Genomic DNA, 19,903 nt, shown 5'->3' on the forward strand with positions numbered 1-19,903 from the left:
ACAGGTTTTGGGAAGCCATAAAGCACACACCACAAGGGACCATTCCCTCAGTTGGTGATCATACTCTGGCGCTAGGTGCACAGAGGTCTCTAGAGATGTTCCGCCTGGGGCCAAGGAAGAAAACACTGCCTCGATGTGCTCTCTGACTAGAATACAGCTCTAATGAAGGCATGTGAGTGCACCAGATGTGAGCCCATAAATTTGGGGCAGCAGCAGACATTCCTCCTTGGTAGGCAGGAGGTTGCCAAAAGACTACCCTATACTGCCTGCTGTGAGGGCGGCCAGCCCATAGTTCAAAATTCTCTGGGGCCTATCAGTAGCAACCAAAAGAGCCACTCACTGCGGAACATTCTGGCTGTGGTGAGTCCATTCCAAGGCTTGGCCTGAAACACAAAATTCAAAGCAGAAAGGCTTAAGGAAAGACTCCACCCATGGCTTCAGAACATGTGGGCCCTGGCACTATGGAGCAGGATAGAAAACCAAAGGTGGCAACACATCTTGGATATGTGGAAGCCATCTACACTGGGAGGAGTCTCAAGGGATTTCCTCGAGCGAGAGGCTGCTCCAACACCCACACCCAAACCCACAACCACACCCACACCCAGGGCTCTGCAATGGACCAACAATGCAGGCCATCCTGCCCCTGGATCCCTCTGTTAGGCCTCAGCGTAATCCTATTGAGCATGATTTTTTGGTCATCAGCTCTCTTCAGGACCATATGAGTTCTCATCATCGACCCAACTGAGGCCCTCCTCACTCACCTGCGCCCTGCCACATGTGAAGGCTTACCTCAGATGCTTCCTGGAAAGAAGGATGCCTGAAGGGATGTGCCATTCTGTCGAATCCACGTGCTGGGCCAAGGCTCATGGTGATTGCCCTAGGGAACATAGGCCAAACACAGATCTTCATTTCTCTGGGGACGATGGCTGCCAAGAGGTGAGAAGGACAGCTGTGAGAACTCCAACTCCATGCTAGATGCATTGGGGCACGTGTGTGCCACACGCTCATGCATCGAATGATGCTACAAGAAATACCTGCAGCAATACATCCAGGAACATAGGGCCCAAATGTACCTCCACGCAGAGACAGGAACACATAGCTGAAACGCATACAAACAGCTCCCTACATAGCTTCCTTCCTGCCTCCCTTCCTCCAGAATGCTCTAGCTCCCTCCCCTTTGACCCTCGTCCTTGGCTCACTCCCTCCATCCATCCATACTTACAAAGATGAAGGCATGAGTGGACAGGTGGATCAATGCCATCTTATGTACCTTAATACTGTGTCAGGGGCAGATGAAATAACCAGTACGTATATGTCTCCCCAGGGAAGGACTAGCCTCATGGATCCTCCAGGCAGCACAAGGCCTGGCACCAGGTCTGCTTGGTGGGGAAAACACTGGGGGTGTTTCTGGGGGGAATGGAGACATTCCTCTGGGCCCGACCCTGGTGTGGGCAAGCGTGTGCTGGCCGATGTCACACTCGGCTTGTCCATGTGCACAACACCCAGACAATGAGGCCTTTATGTCCCACACAGTGGACATTCACAGGAGCTGGAGGGAGCTCTCTTGGTAGGCAGTGACTCCCGTAGAGGAAGGCCAGCCCAAGAGATGCCACAGGCCTGTATCTGTATGCAGAACCCATGAAAGGGCCTGTCTGAGTAAACTGGCCTATCTGAGGGCCCATGATCCCTCACAGAGACCTGGGAAACCCCATTCCAGCAAGGGACCAGCCCTTCAGCTCTCACAAGAGCCAAGAGCATCTAGCTGCCAAGTCCCTGATGAAGGGTCCTTGTTGCCTCTCACCACCTCCAGGCCTGGCCCCACATCCTCCCAACCAACACTTCTTGGAAGTCACTCAAGCACACCCCACAACTGACCATAAGCTCAGTCCATCCTCGTGCTCTGCCTCGACATGCACAGAGATCTGCGTGGTTGCTCCCCAGGGCAACACGTCATGAAATGGTGCCTCCATGGTCAGTCTTACTACACTTCAGGTCAATCGAGTTGAATTTCAAGGCCCGCATTCCGATCTGGTGGATGGGGAGCCATGTCAAGCATTCCTCCTTGGGGACCACAGAGATTCCCAAACAGGGCCAATTTCTTCTGTGGCAGCATTCCCTACTGTGGCCCGTGCAAGGCCAACAAACAACAGCCATGCAGCTACGCCCTCCTCAGCCCACATCCCGGGACCACCCCTCCCATTCAGGTCAACAGGGCCTCATGATGGACATGATAACGGGATGCCCAAGGGCTCTGCAAAGCCTTCATGGGGGAATGGACACCCAGAAGCCTTTTCTCCTCTGGAGGGGGCTCTCTGACAAACCAGTGGCTTCCGGAGAGGACGACCAACCCAGGAGAAGCTATGGTCCTGTGTATGCATGCAGACCCCATCAGAGGCCCCATTCGGATCAAGTGGCTCCAACAAAGCACCATGATCCCTCACAGAGTCCTGGCACAACCCCATTGAAGACCACGGCATGGCTTCCAGCCCTTGAAATAACCAGCAGCATCCTGCCTCCAAGCACCTGAGGATGGGCTCCTGCCTGCCTCTCACCATCTCTAGGCAGGGGGCATGAGCCTTCCCTACTGACAGGTTTTGGGAAGCCATAAAGCACACACCACAAGGGACCATTCCCTCAGTTGGTGATCATACTCTGGCGCTAGGTGCACAGAGGGCTCTAGAGATGTTCCGCCTGGGGCCAAGGAAGAAAACACTGCCTCGATGTGCTCTCTGACTAGAATACAGCTCTAATGAAGGCATGTGAGTGCACCAGATGTGAGCCCATAAATTTGGGGCAGCAGCAGACATTCCTCCTTGGTAGGCAGGAGGTTGCCAAAAGACTACCCTGTACTGCCTGCTGTGAGGGCGGCCAGCCCATAGTTCAAAATTCTCTGGGGCCTATCAGTAGCAACCAAAAGAGCCACTCACTGCGGAACATTCTGGCTGTGGTGAGTCCATTCCAAGGCTTGGCCTGAAACACAAAATTCAAAGCAGAAAGGCTTAAGGAAAGACTCCACCCATGGCTTCAGAACATGTGGGCCCTGGCACTATGGAGCAGGATAGAAAACCAAAGGTGGCAACACATCTTGGATATGTGGAAGCCATCTACACTGGGAGGAGTCTCAAGGGATTTCCTCGAGCGAGAGGCTGCTCCAACACCCACACCCAAACCCACACACACACCCACACCCAGGGCTCTGCAATGGACCAACAATGCAGGCCATCCTGCCCCTGGATCCCTCTGTTAGGCCTCAGCATAATCCTATTGAGCATGATTTTTTGGTCATCAGCTCTCTTCAGGACCATATGAGTTCTCATCATCGACCTAACTGAGGCCCTCCTCACTCACCTGCGCCCTGCCACATGTGAAGGCTTACCTCAGAAGCTTCCTGGAGAGAAGGATGCCTGAAGGGATGTGCCATTCTGTCGAATCCACGTGCTGGGCCAAGGCTCATGGTGATTGCCCTAGGGACATAGGCCAAACACAGATCTTCATTTCTCTGGGGACGATGGCTGCCAAGAGGTGAGAAGGACAGCTGTGAGAACTCCAACTCCATGCTAGATGCATTGGGGCACGTGTGTGCCACACGCTCATGCATCGAATGATGTTACAAGAAATACCTGCAGCAATACATCCAGGAACATAGGGCCCAAATGTACCTCCACGCAGAGACAGGAACACATAGCTGAAACGCATACAAACAGCTCCCTACATAGCTTCCTTCCTGCCTCCCTTCCTCCAGAATGCTCTAGCTCCCTCCCCTTTGACCCTCGTCCTTGGCTCACTCCCTCCATCCATCCATACTTACAAAGATGAAGGCATGAGTGGACAGGTGGATCAATGCCATCTTATGTACCTTAATACTGTGTCAGGGGCAGATGAAATAACCAGTACGTATATGTCTCCCCAGGGAAGGACTAGCCTCATGGATCCTCCAGGCAGCACAAGGCCTGGCACCAGGTCTGCTTGGTGGGGAAAACACTGGGGGTGTTTCTGGGGGGAATGGAGACATTCCTCTGGGCCCGACCCTGGTGTGGGCAAGCGTGTGCTGGCCGATGTCACACTCGGCTTGTCCATGTGCACAACACCCAGACAATGAGGCCTTTATGTCCCACACAGTGGACATTCACAGGAGCTGGAGGGAGCTCTCTTGGTAGGCAGTGGCTCCCGTAGAGGAAGGCCAGCCCAAGAGATGCCACAGGCCTGTATCTGTATGCAGAACCCATGAAAGGGCCTGTCTGAGTAAACTGGCCTATCTGAGGGCCCATGATCCCTCACAGAGACCTGGGAAACCCCATTCCAGCAAGGGACCAGCCCTTCAGCTCTCACAAGAGCCAAGAGCATCTAGCTGCCAAGTCCCTGATGAAGGGTCCTTGTTGCCTCTCACCACCTCCAGGCCTGGCCCCACATCCTCCCAACCAACACTTCTTGGAAGTCACTCAAGCACACCCCACAACTGACCATAAGCTCAGTCCATCCTCGTGCTCTGCCTCGACATGCACAGAGATCTGCGTGGTTGCTCCCCAGGGCAACACGTCATGAAATGGTGCCTCCATGGTCAGTCTTACTACACTTCAGGTCAATCGAGTTGAATTTCAAGGCCTGCATTCCGATCTGGTGGATGGGGAGCCATGTCAAGCATTCCTCCTTGGGGACCACAGAGATTCCCAAACAGGGCCAATTTCTTCTGTGGCAGCATTCCCTACTGTGGCCCGTGCAAGGCCACCAAACAACAGCCATGCAGCTACGCCCTCCTCAGCCCACATCCCGGGACCACCCCTCCCCTTCAGGTCAACAGGGCCTCACGATGGACATGATAACGGGATGCCCAAGGGCTCTGCAAAGCCTTCATGGGGGAATGGACACCCAGAAGCCTTTTCTCCTCTGGAGGGGGCTCTCTGACAAACCAGTGGCTTCCGGAGAGGACGACCAACCCAGGAGAAGCTATGGTCCTGTGTATGCATGCAGACCCCATCAGAGGCCCCATTCGGATCAAGTGGCTCCAACAAAGCACCATGATCCCTCACAGAGTCCTGGCACAACCCCATTGAAGACCACGGCATGGCTTCCAGCCCTTGAAATAACCAGCAGCATCCTGCCTCCAAGCACCTGAGGATGGGCTCCTGCCTGCCTCTCACCATCTCTAGGCAGGGGGCATGAGCCTTCCCTACTGACAGGTTTTGGGAAGCCATAAAGCACACACCACAAGGGACCATTCCCTCAGTTGGTGATCATACTCTGGCGCTAGGTGCACAGAGGTCTCTAGAGATGTTCCGCCTGGGGCCAAGGAAGAAAACACTGCCTCGATGTGCTCTCTGACTAGAATACAGCTCTAATGAAGGCATGTGAGTGCACCAGATGTGAGCCCATAAATTTGGGGCAGCAGCAGACATTCCTCCTTGGTAGGCAGGAGGTTGCCAAAAGACTACCCTGTACTGCCTGCTGTGAGGGCGGCCAGCCCATAGTTCAAAATTCTCTGGGGCCTATCAGTAGCAACCAAAAGAGCCACTCACTGCGGAACATTCTGGCTGTGGTGAGTCCATTCCAAGGCTTGGCCTGAAACACAAAATTCAAAGCAGAAAGGCTTAAGGAAAGACTCCACCCATGGCTTCAGAACATGTGGGCCCTGGCACTATGGAGCAGGATAGAAAACCAAAGGTGGCAACACATCTTGGATATGTGGAAGCCATCTACACTGGGAGGAGTCTCAAGGGATTTCCTCGAGCGAGAGGCTGCTCCAACACCCACACCCAAACCCACAACCACACCCACACCCAGGGCTCTGCAATGGACCAACAATGCAGGCCATCCTGCCCCTGGATCCCTCTGTTAGGCCTCAGCGTAATCCTATTGAGCATGATTTTTTGGTCATCAGCTCTCTTCAGGACCATATGAGTTCTCATCATCGACCCAACTGAGGCCCTCCTCACTCACCTGCGCCCTGCCACATGTGAAGGCTTACCTCAGATGCTTCCTGGAAAGAAGGATGCCTGAAGGGATGTGCCATTCTGTCGAATCCACGTGCTGGGCCAAGGCTCATGGTGATTGCCCTAGGGAACATAGGCCAAACACAGATCTTCATTTCTCTGGGGACGATGGCTGCCAAGAGGTGAGAAGGACAGCTGTGAGAACTCCAACTCCATGCTAGATGCATTGGGGCACGTGTGTGCCACACGCTCATGCATCGAATGATGCTACAAGAAATACCTGCAGCAATACATCCAGGAACATAGGGCCCAAATGTACCTCCACGCAGAGACAGGAACACATAGCTGAAATGCATACAAACAGCTCCCTACATAGCTTCCTTCCTGCCTCCCTTCCTCCAGAATGCTCTAGCTCCCTCCCCTTTGACCCTCGTCCTTGGCTCACTCCCTCCATCCATCCATACTTACAAAGATGAAGGCATGAGTGGACAGGTGGATCAATGCCATCTTATGTACCTTAATACTGTGTCAGGGGCAGATGAAATAACCAGTACGTATATGTCTCCCCAGGGAAGGACTAGCCTCATGGATCCTCCAGGCAGCACAAGGCCTGGCACCAGGTCTGCTTGGTGGGGAAAACACTGGGGGTGTTTCTGGGGGGAATGGAGACATTCCTCTGGGCCCGACCCTGGTGTGGGCAAGCGTGTGCTGGCCGATGTCACACTCGGCTTGTCCATGTGCACAACACCCAGACAATGAGGCCTTTATGTCCCACACAGTGGACATTCACAGGAGCTGGAGGGAGCTCTCTTGGTAGGCAGTGGCTCCCGTAGAGGAAGGCCAGCCCAAGAGATGCCACAGGCCTGTATCTGTATGCAGAACCCATGAAAGGGCCTGTCTGAGTAAACTGGCCTATCTGAGGGCCCATGATCCCTCACAGAGACCTGGGAAACCCCATTCCAGCAAGGGACCAGCCCTTCAGCTCTCACAAGAGCCAAGAGCATCTAGCTGCCAAGTCCCTGATGAAGGGTCCTTGTTGCCTCTCACCACCTCCAGGCCTGGCCCCACATCCTCCCAACCAACACTTCTTGGAAGTCACTCAAGCACACCCCACAACTGACCATAAGCTCAGTCCATCCTCGTGCTCTGCCTCGACATGCACAGAGATCTGCGTGGTTGCTCCCCAGGGCAACACGTCATGAAATGGTGCCTCCATGGTCAGTCTTACTACACTTCAGGTCAATCGAGTTGAATTTCAAGGCCTGCATTCCGATCTGGTGGATGGGGAGCCATGTCAAGCATTCCTCCTTGGGGACCACAGAGATTCCCAAACAGGGCCAATTTCTTCTGTGGCAGCATTCCCTACTGTGGCCCGTGCAAGGCCACCAAACAACAGCCATGCAGCTACGCCCTCCTCAGCCCACATCCCGGGACCACCCCTCCCCTTCAGGTCAACAGGGCCTCACGATGGACATGATAATGGGATGCCCAAGGGCTCTGCAAAGCCTTCATGGGGGAATGGACACCCAGAAGCCTTTTCTCCTCTGGAGGGGGCTCTCTGACAAACCAGTGGCTTCCGGAGAGGACGACCAACCCAGGAGAAGCTATGGTCCTGTGTATGCATGCAGACCCCATCAGAGGCCCCATTCGGATCAAGTGGCTCCAACAAAGCACCATGATCCCTCACAGAGTCCTGGCACAACCCCATTGAAGACCACGGCATGGCTTCCAGCCCTTGAAATAACCAGCAGCATCCTGCCTCCAAGCACCTGAGGATGGGCTCCTGCCTGCCTCTCACCATCTCTAGGCAGGGGGCATGAGCCTTCCCTACTGACAGGTTTTGGGAAGCCATAAAGCACACACCACAAGGGACCATTCCCTCAGTGGGTGATCATACTCTGGCGCTAGGTGCACAGAGGTCTCTAGAGATGTTCCGCCTGGGGCCAAGGAAGAAAACACTGCCTCGATGTGCTCTCTGACTAGAATACAGCTCTAATGAAGGCATGTGAGTGCACCAGATGTGAGCCCATAAATTTGGGGCAGCAGCAGACATTCCTCCTTGGTAGGCAGGAGGTTGCCAAAAGACTACCCTGTACTGCCTGCTGTGAGGGCGGCCAGCCCATAGTTCAAAATTCTCTGGGGCCTATCAGTAGCAACCAAAAGAGCCACTCACTGCGGAACATTCTGGCTGTGGTGAGTCCATTCCAAGGCTTGGCCTGAAACACAAAATTCAAAGCAGAAAGGCTTAAGGAAAGACTCCACCCATGGCTTCAGAACATGTGGGCCCTGGCACTATGGAGCAGGATAGAAAACCAAAGGTGGCAACACATCTTGGATATGTGGAAGCCATCTACACTGGGAGGAGTCTCAAGGGATTTCCTCGAGCGAGAGGCTGCTCCAACACCCACACCCAAACCCACAACCACACCCACACCCAGGGCTCTGCAATGGACCAACAATGCAGGCCATCCTGCCCCTGGATCCCTCTGTTAGGCCTCAGCGTAATCCTATTGAGCATGATTTTTTGGTCATCAGCTCTCTTCAGGACCATATGAGTTCTCATCATCGACCCAACTGAGGCCCTCCTCACTCACCTGCGCCCTGCCACATGTGAAGGCTTACCTCAGATGCTTCCTGGAAAGAAGGATGCCTGAAGGGATGTGCCATTCTGTCAAATCCACGTGCTGGGCCAAGGCTCATGGTGATTGCCCTAGGGAACATAGGCCAAACACAGATCTTCATTTCTCTGGGGACGATGGCTGCCAAGAGGTGAGAAGGACAGCTGTGAGAACTCCAACTCCATGCTAGATGCATTGGGGCACGTGTGTGCCACACGCTCATGCATCGAATGATGCTACAAGAAATACCTGCAGCAATACATCCAGGAACATAGGGCCCAAATGTACCTCCACGCAGAGACAGGAACACATAGCTGAAACGCATACAAACAGCTCCCTACATAGCTTCCTTCCTGCCTCCCTTCCTCCAGAATGCTCTAGCTCCCTCCCCTTTGACCCTCGTCCTTGGCTCACTCCCTCCATCCATCCATACTTACAAAGATGAAGGCATGAGTGGACAGGTGGATCAATGCCATCTTATGTACCTTAATACTGTGTCAGGGGCAGATGAAATAACCAGTACGTATATGTCTCCCCAGGGAAGGACTAGCCTCATGGATCCTCCAGGCAGCACAAGGCCTGGCACCAGGTCTGCTTGGTGGGGAAAACACTGGGGGTGTTTCTGGGGGGAATGGAGACATTCCTCTGGGCCCGACCCTGGTGTGGGCAAGCGTGTGCTGGCCGATGTCACACTCGGCTTGTCCATGTGCACAACACCCAGACAATGAGGCCTTTATGTCCCACACAGTGGACATTCACAGGAGCTGGAGGGAGCTCTCTTGGTAGGCAGTGGCTCCCGTAGAGGAAGGCCAGCCCAAGAGATGCCACAGGCCTGTATCTGTATGCAGAACCCATGAAAGGGCCTGTCTGAGAAAACTGGCCTATCTGAGGGCCCATGATCCCTCACAGAGACCTGGGAAACCCCATTCCAGCAAGGGACCAGCCCTTCAGCTCTCACAAGAGCCAAGAGCATCTAGCTGCCAAGTCCCTGATGAAGGGTCCTTGTTGCCTCTCACCACCTCCAGGCCTGGCCCCACATCCTCCCAACCAACACTTCTTGGAAGTCACTCAAGCACACCCCACAACTGACCATAAGCTCAGTCCATCCTCGTGCTCTGCCTCGACATGCACAGAGATCTGCGTGGTTGCTCCCCAGGGCAACACGTCATGAAATGGTGCCTCCATGGTCAGTCTTACTACACTTCAGGTCAATCGAGTTGAATTTCAAGGCCCGCATTCCGATCTGGTGGATGGGGAGCCATGTCAAGCATTCCTCCTTGGGGACCACAGAGATTCCCAAACAGGGCCAATTTCTTCTGTGGCAGCATTCCCTACTGTGGCCCGTGCAAGGCCACCAAACAACAGCCATGCAGCTACGCCCTCCTCAGCCCACATCCCGGGACCACCCCTCCCCTTCAGGTCAACAGGGCCTCACGATGGACATGATAATGGGATGCCCAAGGGCTCTGCAAAGCCTTCATGGGGGAATGGACACCCAGAAGCCTTTTCTCCTCTGGAGGGGGCTCTCTGACAAACCAGTGGCTTCCGGAGAGGACGACCAACCCAGGAGAAGCTATGGTCCTGTGTATGCATGCAGACCCCATCAGAGGCCCCATTCGGATCAAGTGGCTCCAACAAAGCACCATGATCCCTCACAGAGTCCTGGCACAACCCCATTGAAGACCACGGCATGGCTTCCAGCCCTTGAAATAACCAGCAGCATCCTGCCTCCAAGCACCTGAGGATGGGCTCCTGCCTGCCTCTCACCATCTCTAGGCAGGGGGCATGAGCCTTCCCTACTGACAGGTTTTGGGAAGCCATAAAGCACACACCACAAGGGACCATTCCCTCAGTGGGTGATCATACTCTGGCGCTAGGTGCACAGAGGTCTCTAGAGATGTTCCGCCTGGGGCCAAGGAAGAAAACACTGCCTCGATGTGCTCTCTGACTAGAATACAGCTCTAATGAAGGCATGTGAGTGCACCAGATGTGAGCCCATAAATTTGGGGCAGCAGCAGACATTCCTCCTTGGTAGGCAGGAGGTTGCCAAAAGACTACCCTGTACTGCCTGCTGTGAGGGCGGCCAGCCCATAGTTCAAAATTCTCTGGGGCCTATCAGTAGCAACCAAAAGAGCCACTCACTGCGGAACATTCTGGCTGTGGTGAGTCCATTCCAAGGCTTGGCCTGAAACACAAAATTCAAAGCAGAAAGGCTTAAGGAAAGACTCCACCCATGGCTTCAGAACATGTGGGCCCTGGCACTATGGAGCAGGATAGAAAACCAAAGGTGGCAACACATCTTGGATATGTGGAAGCCATCTACACTGGGAGGAGTCTCAAGGGATTTCCTCGAGCGAGAGGCTGCTCCAACACCCACACCCAAACCCACACACACACCCACACCCAGGGCTCTGCAATGGACCAAAAATGCAGGCCATCCTGCCCCTGGATCCCTCTGTTAGGCCTCAGCGTAATCCTATTGAGCATGATTTTTTGGTCATCAGCTCTCTTCAGGACCATATGAGTTCTCATCATCGACCCAACTGAGGCCCTCCTCACTCACCTGCGCCCTGCCACATGTGAAGGCTTACCTCAGATGCTTCCTGGAAAGAAGGATGCCTGAAGGGATGTGCCATTCTGTCGAATCCACGTGCTGGGCCAAGGCTCATGGTGATTGCCCTAGGGAACATAGGCCAAACACAGATCTTCATTTCTCTGGGGACGATGGCTGCCAAGAGGTGAGAAGGACAGCTGTGAGAACTCCAACTCCATGCTAGATGCATTGGGGCACGTGTGTGCCACACGCTCATGCATCGAATGATGCTACAAGAAATACCTGCAGCAATACATCCAGGAACATAGGGCCCAAATGTACCTCCACGCAGAGACAGGAACACATAGCTGAAACGCATACAAACAGCTCCCTACATAGCTTCCTTCCTGCCTCCCTTCCTCCAGAATGCTCTAGCTCCCTCCCCTTTGACCCTCGTCCTTGGCTCACTCCCTCCATCCATCCATACTTACAAAGATGAAGGCATGAGTGGACAGGTGGATCAATGCCATCTTATGTACCTTAATACTGTGTCAGGGGCAGATGAAATAACCAGTACGTATATGTCTCCCCAGGGAAGGACTAGCCTCATGGATCCTCCAGGCAGCACAAGGCCTGGCACCAGGTCTGCTTGGTGGGGAAAACACTGGGGGTGTTTCTGGGGGGAATGGAGACATTCCTCTGGGCCCGACCCTGGTGTGGGCAAGCGTGTGCTGGCCGATGTCACACTCGGCTTGTCCATGTGCACAACACCCAGACAATGAGGCCTTTATGTCCCACACAGTGGACATTCACAGGAGCTGGAGGGAGCTCTCTTGGTAGGCAGTGGCTCCCGTAGAGGAAGGCCAGCCCAAGAGATGCCACAGGCCTGTATCTGTATGCAGAACCCATGAAAGGGCCTGTCTGAGAAAACTGGCCTATCTGAGGGCCCATGATCCCTCACAGAGACCTGGGAAACCCCATTCCAGCAAGGGACCAGCCCTTCAGCTCTCACAAGAGCCAAGAGCATCTAGCTGCCAAGTCCCTGATGAAGGGTCCTTGTTGCCTCTCACCACCTCCAGGCCTGGCCCCACATCCTCCCAACCAACACTTCTTGGAAGTCACTCAAGCACACCCCACAACGGACCATAAGCTCAGTCCATCCTCGTGCTCTGCCTCGACATGCACAGAGATCTGCGTGGTTGCTCCCCAGGGCAACACGTCATGAAATGGTGCCTCCATGGTCAGTCTTACTACACTTCAGGTCAATCGAGTTGAATTTCAAGGCCCGCATTCCGATCTGGTGGATGGGGAGCCATGTCAAGCATTCCTCCTTGGGGACCACAGAGATTCCCAAACAGGGCCAATTTCTTCTGTGGCAGCATTCCCTACTGTGGCCCGTGCAAGGCCACCAAACAACAGCCATGCAGCTACGCCCTCCTCAGCCCACATCCCGGGACCACCCCTCCCCTTCAGGTCAACAGGGCCTCACGATGGACATGATAACGGGATGCCCAAGGGCTCTGCAAAGCCTTCATGGGGGAATGGACACCCAGAAGCCTTTTCTCCTCTGGAGGGGGCTCTCTGACAAACCAGTGGCTTCCGGAGAGGACGACCAACCCAGGAGAAGCTATGGTCCTGTGTATGCATGCAGACCCCATCAGAGGCCCCATTCGGATCAAGTGGCTCCAACAAAGCACCATGATCCCTCACAGAGTCCTGGCACAACCCCATTGAAGACCACGGCATGGCTTCCAGCCCTTGAAATAACCAGCAGCATCCTGCCTCCAAGCACCTGAGGATGGGCTCCTGCCTGCCTCTCACCATCTCTAGGCAGGGGGCATGAGCCTTCCCTACTGACAGGTTTTGGGAAGCCATAAAGCACACACCACAAGGGACCATTCCCTCAGTGGGTGATCATACTCTGGCGCTAGGTGCACAGAGGTCTCTAGAGATGTTCCGCCTGGGGCCAAGGAAGAAAACACTGCCTCGATGTGCTCTCTGACTAGAATACAGCTCTAATGAAGGCATGTGAGTGCACCAGATGTGAGCCCATAAATTTGGGGCAGCAGCAGACATTCCTCCTTGGTAGGCAGGAGGTTGCCAAAAGAGTACCCTGTACTGCCTGCTGTGAGGGCGGCCAGCCCATAGTTCAAAATTCTCTGGGGCCTATCAGTAGCAACCAAAAGAGCCACTCACTGCGGAACATTCTGGCTGTGGTGAGTCCATTCCAAGGCTTGGCCTGAAACACAAAATTCAAAGCAGAAAGGCTTAAGGAAAGACTCCACCCATGGCTTCAGAACATGTGGGCCCTGGCACTATGGAGCAGGATAGAAAACCAAAGGTGGCAACACATCTTGGATATGTGGAAGCCATCTACACTGGGAGGAGTCTCAAGGGATTTCCTCGAGCGAGAGGCTGCTCCAACACCCACACCCAAACCCACACACACACCCACACCCAGGGCTCTGCAATGGACCAACAATGCAGGCCATCCTGCCCCTGGATCCCTCTGTTAGGCCTCAGCGTAATCCTATTGAGCATGATTTTTTGGTCATCAGCTCTCTTCAGGACCATATGAGTTCTCATCCTCCACCCAACTGAGGCCCTCCTCACTCACCTGCACCCTGCCACATGTGAAGGCTTACCTCAGATGCTTCCTGGAAAGAAGGATGCCTGAAGGGATGTGCCATTCTGTCGAATCCACGTGCTGGGCCAAGGCTCATGGTGATTGCCCTAGGGAACATAGGCCAAACACAGATCTTCATTTCTCTGGGGACGATGGCTGCCAAGAGGTGAGAAGGACAGCTGTGAGAACTCCAACTCCATGCTAGATGCATTGGGGCACGTGTGTGCCACACGCTCATGCATCGAATGATGCTACAAGAAATACCTGCAGCAATACATCCAGGAACATAGGGCCCAAATGTACCTCCACGCAGAGACAGGAACACATAGCTGAAACGCATACAAACAGCTCCCTACATAGCTTCCTTCCTGCCTCCCTTCCTCCAGAATGCTCTAGCTCCCTCCCCTTTGACCCTCGTCCTTGGCTCACTCCCTCCATCCATCCATACTTACAAAGATGAAGGCATGAGTGGACAGGTGGATCAATGCCATCTTATGTACCTTAATACTGTGTCAGGGGCAGATGAAATAACCAGTACGTATATGTCTCCCCAGGGAAGGACTAGCCTCATGGATCCTCCAGGCAGCACAAGGCCTGGCACCAGGTCTGCTTGGTGGGGAAAACACTGGGGGTGTTTCTGGGGGGAATGGAGACATTCCTCTGGGCCCGACCCTGGTGTGGGCAAGCGTGTGCTGGCCGATGTCACACTCGGCTTGTCCATGTGCACAACACCCAGACAATGAGGCCTTTATGTCCCACACAGTGGACATTCACAGGAGCTGGAGGGAGCTCTCTTGGTAGGCAGTGGCTCCCGTAGAGGAAGGCCAGCCCAAGAGATGCCACAGGCCTGTATCTGTATGCAGAACCCATGAAAGGGCCTGTCTGAGAAAACTGGCCTATCTGAGGGCCCATGATCCCTCACAGAGACCTGGGAAACCCCATTCCAGCAAGGGACCAGCCCTTCAGCTCTCACAAGAGCCAAGAGCATCTAGCTGCCAAGTCCCTGATGAAGGGTCCTTGTTGCCTCTCACCACCTCCAGGCCTGGCCCCACATCCTCCCAACCAACACTTCTTGGAAGTCACTCAAGCACACCCCACAACGGACCATAAGCTCAGTCCATCCTCGTGCTCTGCCTCGACATGCACAGAGATCTGCGTGGTTGCTCCCCAGGGCAACACGTCATGAAATGGTGCCTCCATGGTCAGTCTTACTACACTTCAGGTCAATCGAGTTGAATTTCAAGGCCCGCATTCCGATCTGGTGGATGGGGAGCCATGTCAAGCATTCCTCCTTGGGGACCACAGAGATTCCCAAACAGGGCCAATTTCTTCTGTGGCAGCATTCCCTACTGTGGCCCGTGCAAGGCCACCAAACAACAGCCATGCAGCTACGCCCTCCTCAGCCCACATCCCGGGACCACCCCTCCCCTTCAGGTCAACAGGGCCTCACGATGGACATGATAACGGGATGCCCAAGGGCTCTGCAAAGCCTTCATGGGGGAATGGACACCCAGAAGCCTTTTCTCCTCTGGAGGGGGCTCTCTGACAAACCAGTGGCTTCCGGAGAGGACGACCAACCCAGGAGAAGCTATGGTCCTGTGTATGCATGCAGACCCCATCAGAGGCCCCATTCGGATCAAGTGGCTCCAACAAAGCACCATGATCCCTCACAGAGTCCTGGCACAACCCCATTGAAGACCACGGCATGGCTTCCAGCCCTTGAAATAACCAGCAGCATCCTGCCTCCAAGCACCTGAGGATGGGCTCCTGCCTGCCTCTCACCATCTCTAGGCAGGGGGCATGAGCCTTCCCTACTGACAGGTTTTGGGAAGCCATAAAGCACACACCACAAGGGACCATTCCCTCAGTGGGTGATCATACTCTGGCGCTAGGTGCACAGAGGTCTCTAGAGATGTTCCGCCTGGGGCCAAGGAAGAAAACACTGCCTCGATGTGCTCTCTGACTAGAATACAGCTCTAATGAAGGCATGTGAGTGCACCAGATGTGAGCCCATAAATTTGGGGCAGCAGCAGACATTCCTCCTTGGTAGGCAGGAGGTTGCCAAAAGAGTACCCTGTACTGCCTGCTGTGAGGGCGGCCAGCCCATAGTTCAAAATTCTCTGGGGCCTATCAGTAGCAACCAAAAGAGCCACTCACTGCGGAACATTCTGGCTGTGGTGAGTCCATTCCAAGGCTTGGCCTGAAACACAAAATTCAAAGCAGAAAGGCTTAAGGAAAGACTCCACCCATGGCTTCAGAACATGTGGGCCCTGGCACTATGGAGCAGGATAGAAAACCAAAGGTGGCAACACATCTTGGATATGTGGAAGCCATCTACACTGGGAGGAGTCTCAAGGGATTTCCTCGAGCGAGAGGCTGCTCCAACACCCACACCCAAACCCACACACACACCCACACCCAGGGCTCTGCAATGGACCAACAATGCAGGCCATCCTGCCCCTGGATCCCTCTGTTAGGCCTCAGCGTAATCCTATTGAGCATGATTTTTTGGTCATCAGCTCTCTTCAGGACCATATGAGTTCTCATCCTCCACCCAACTGAGGCCCTCCTCACTCACCTGCACCCTGCCACATGTGAAGGCTTACCTCAGATGCTTCCTGGAAAGAAGGATGCCTGAAGGGATGTGCCATTCTGTCGAATCCACGTGCTGGGCCAAGGCTCATGGTGATTGCCCTAGGGAACATAGGCCAAACACAGATCTTCATTTCTCTGGGGACGATGGCTGCCAAGAGGTGAGAAGGACAGCTGTGAGAACTCCAACTCCATGCTAGATGCATTGGGGCACGTGTGTGCCACACGCTCATGCATCGAATGATGCTACAAGAAATACCTGCAGCAATACATCCAGGAACATAGGGCCCAAATGTACCTCCACGCAGAGACAGGAACACATAGCTGAAACGCATACAAACAGCTCCCTACATAGCTTCCTTCCTGCCTCCCTTCCTCCAGAATGCTCTAGCTCCCTCCCCTTTGACCCTCGTCCTTGGCTCACTCCCTCCATCCATCCATACTTACAAAGATGAAGGCATGAGTGGACAGGTGGATCAATGCCATCTTATGTACCTTAATACTGTGTCAGGGGCAGATGAAATAACCAGTACGTATATGTCTCCCCAGGGAAGGACTAGCCTCATGGATCCTCCAGGCAGCACAAGGCCTGGCACCAGGTCTGCTTGGTGGGGAAAACACTGGGGGTGTTTCTGGGGGGAATGGAGACATTCCTCTGGGCCCGACCCTGGTGTGGGCAAGCGTGTGCTGGCCGATGTCACACTCGGCTTGTCCATGTGCACAACACCCAGACAATGAGGCCTTTATGTCCCACACAGTGGACATTCACAGGAGCTGGAGGGAGCTCTCTTGGTAGGCAGTGGCTCCCGTAGAGGAAGGCCAGCCCAAGAGATGCCACAGGCCTGTATCTGTATGCAGAACCCATGAAAGGGCCTGTCTGAGTAAACTGGCCTATCTGAGGGCCCATGATCCCTCACAGAGACCTGGGAAACCCCATTCCAGCAAGGGACCAGCCCTTCAGCTCTCACAAGAGCCAAGAGCATCTAGCTGCCAAGTCCCTGATGAAGGGTCCTTGTTGCCTCTCACCACCTCCAGGCCTGGCCCCACATCCTCCCAACCAACACTTCTTGGAAGTCACTCAAGCACACCCCACAACTGACCATAAGCTCAGTCCATCCTCGTGCTCTGCCTCGACATGCACAGAGATCTGCGTGGTTGCTCCCCAGGGCAACACGTCATGAAATGGTGCCTCCATGGTCAGTCTTACTACACTTCAGGTCAATCGAGTTGAATTTCAAGGCCCGCATTCCGATCTGGTGGATGGGGAGCCATGTCAAGCATTCCTCCTTGGGGACCACAGAGATTCCCAAACAGGGCCAATTTCTTCTGTGGCAGCATTCCCTACTGTGGCCCGTGCAAGGCCACCAAACAACAGCCATGCAGCTACGCCCTCCTCAGCCCACATCCCGGGACCACCCCTCCCCTTCAGGTCAACAGGGCCTCACGATGGACATGATAACGGGATGCCCAAGGGCTCTGCAAAGCCTTCATGGGGGAATGGACACCCAGAAGCCTTTTCTCCTCTGGAGGGGGCTCTCTGACAAACCAGTGGCTTCCGGAGAGGACGACCAACCCAGGAGAAGCTATGGTCCTGTGTATGCATGCAGACCCCATCAGAGGCCCCATTCGGATCAAGTGGCTCCAACAAAGCACCATGATCCCTCACAGAGTCCTGGCACAACCCCATTGAAGACCACGGCATGGCTTCCAGCCCTTGAAATAACCAGCAGCATCCTGCCTCCAAGCACCTGAGGATGGGCTCCTGCCTGCCTCTCACCATCTCTAGGCAGGGGGCATGAGCCTTCCCTACTGACAGGTTTTGGGAAGCCATAAAGCACACACCACAAGGGACCATTCCCTCAGTTGGTGATCATACTCTGGCGCTAGGTGCACAGAGGTCTCTAGAGATGTTCCGCCTGGGGCCAAGGAAGAAAACACTGCCTCGATGTGCTCTCTGACTAGAATACAGCTCTAATGAAGGCATGTGAGTGCACCAGATGTGAGCCCATAAATTTGGGGCAGCAGCAGACATTCCTCCTTGGTAGGCAGGAGGTTGCCAAAAGACTACCCTGTACTGCCTGCTGTGAGGGCGGCCAGCCCATAGTTCAAAATTCTCTGGGGCCTATCAGTAGCAACCAAAAGAGCCACTCACTGCGGAACATTCTGGCTGTGGTGAGTCCATTCCAAGGCTTGGCCTGAAACACAAAATTCAAAGCAGAAAGGCTTAAGGAAAGACTCCACCCATGGCTTCAGAACATGTGGGCCCTGGCACTATGGAGCAGGATAGAAAACCACAGGTGGCAACACATCTTGGATATGTGGAAGCCTCCTACACTGGGAGGAGTCTCAAGGGATTTCCTCGAGCGAGAGGCTGCTCCAACACCCACACCCAAACCCACACACACACCCACACCCAGGGCTCTGCAATGGACCAACAATGCAGGCCATCCTGCCCCTGGATCCCTCTGTTAGGCCTCAGCGTAATCCTATTGAGCATGATTTTTTGGTCATCAGCTCTCTTCAGGACCATATGAGTTCTCATCATCGACCCAACTGAGGCCCTCCTCACTCACCTGCGCCCTGCCACATGTGAAGGCTTACCTCAGATGCTTCCTGGAAAGAAGGATGCCTGAAGGGATGTGCCATTCTGTCGAATCCACGTGCTGGGCCAAGGCTCATGGTGATTGCCCTAGGGAACATAGGCCAAACACAGATCTTCATTTCTCTGGGGACGATGGCTGCCAAGAGGTGAGAAGGACAGCTGTGAGAACTCCAACTCCATGCTAGATGCATTGGGGCACATGTGTGCCACACGCTCATGCATCGAATGATGCTACAAGAAATACCTGCAGCAATACATCCAGGAACATAGGGCCCAAATGTACCTCCACGCAGAGACAGGAACACATAGCTGAAACGCATACAAACAGCTCCCTACATAGCTTCCTTCCTGCCTCCCTTCCTCCAGAATGCTCTAGCTCCCTCCCCTTTGACCCTCGTCCTTGGCTCACTCCCTCCATCCATCCATACTTACAAAGATGAAGGCATGAGTGGACAGGTGGATCAATGCCATCTTATGTACCTTAATACTGTGTCAGGGGCAGATGAAATAACCAGTACGTATATGTCTCCCCAGGGAAGGACTAGCCTCATGGATCCTCCAGGCAGCACAAGGCCTGGCACCAGGTCTGCTTGGTGGGGAAAACACTGGGGGTGTTTCGGGGGGAATGGAGACATTCCTCTGGGCCCGACCCTGGTGTGGGCAAGCGTGTGCTGGCCGATGTCACACTCGGCTTGTCCATGTGCACAACACCCAGACAATGAGGCCTTTATGTCCCACACAGTGGACATTCACAGGAGCTGGAGGGAGCTCTCTTGGTAGGCAGTGGCTCCCGTAGAGGAAGGCCAGCCCAAGAGATGCCACAGGCCTGTATCTGTATGCAGAACCCATGAAAGGGCCTGTCTGAGAAAACTGGCCTATCTGAGGGCCCATGATCCCTCACAGAGACCTGGGAAACCCCATTCCAGCAAGGGACCAGCCCTTCAGCTCTCACAAGAGCCAAGAGCATCTAGCTGCCAAGTCCCTGATGAAGGGTCCTTGTTGCCT

At 54.3% G+C, this 19,903-nt stretch overlaps 8 non-coding genes across 8 annotated transcripts; all 8 read right to left on the reverse strand.

Moving 5' to 3' along the window:
• Positions 1-658: 658 nt before the first annotated feature.
• Positions 659-739, reverse strand: LOC130847500 (small nucleolar RNA SNORD115). Its single transcript, XR_009052257.1, has one exon. It is a non-coding gene; the product is annotated as a small nucleolar RNA SNORD115 (small nucleolar RNA).
• Positions 740-3,245: 2,506 nt separating this feature from the next.
• LOC130847734 (small nucleolar RNA SNORD115) lies at positions 3,246-3,326 on the reverse strand. The gene has a single exon (XR_009052477.1). It is a non-coding gene; the product is annotated as a small nucleolar RNA SNORD115 (small nucleolar RNA).
• Positions 3,327-5,831: 2,505 nt separating this feature from the next.
• LOC130847501 (small nucleolar RNA SNORD115) lies at positions 5,832-5,912 on the reverse strand. Its single transcript, XR_009052258.1, has one exon. It is a non-coding gene; the product is annotated as a small nucleolar RNA SNORD115 (small nucleolar RNA).
• Positions 5,913-8,418: 2,506 nt separating this feature from the next.
• On the reverse strand, positions 8,419-8,499 carry LOC130847502 (small nucleolar RNA SNORD115). The gene has a single exon (XR_009052259.1). It is a non-coding gene; the product is annotated as a small nucleolar RNA SNORD115 (small nucleolar RNA).
• Positions 8,500-11,005: 2,506 nt separating this feature from the next.
• Positions 11,006-11,086, reverse strand: LOC130847504 (small nucleolar RNA SNORD115). The gene has a single exon (XR_009052260.1). It is a non-coding gene; the product is annotated as a small nucleolar RNA SNORD115 (small nucleolar RNA).
• A 2,506-nt stretch (positions 11,087-13,592) lies between these two features.
• Positions 13,593-13,673, reverse strand: LOC130847083 (small nucleolar RNA SNORD115). The gene has a single exon (XR_009051877.1). It is a non-coding gene; the product is annotated as a small nucleolar RNA SNORD115 (small nucleolar RNA).
• A 2,506-nt stretch (positions 13,674-16,179) lies between these two features.
• LOC130847084 (small nucleolar RNA SNORD115) lies at positions 16,180-16,260 on the reverse strand. The gene has a single exon (XR_009051878.1). It is a non-coding gene; the product is annotated as a small nucleolar RNA SNORD115 (small nucleolar RNA).
• Positions 16,261-18,766: 2,506 nt separating this feature from the next.
• On the reverse strand, positions 18,767-18,847 carry LOC130847505 (small nucleolar RNA SNORD115). Its single transcript, XR_009052261.1, has one exon. It is a non-coding gene; the product is annotated as a small nucleolar RNA SNORD115 (small nucleolar RNA).
• Positions 18,848-19,903: the final 1,056 nt, after the last annotated feature.

Source organism: Hippopotamus amphibius, chromosome 2 (genome assembly GCF_030028045.1).
Source record: "Hippopotamus amphibius kiboko isolate mHipAmp2 chromosome 2, mHipAmp2.hap2, whole genome shotgun sequence".
Lineage (NCBI taxonomy): Eukaryota > Metazoa > Chordata > Mammalia > Artiodactyla > Hippopotamidae > Hippopotamus > Hippopotamus amphibius.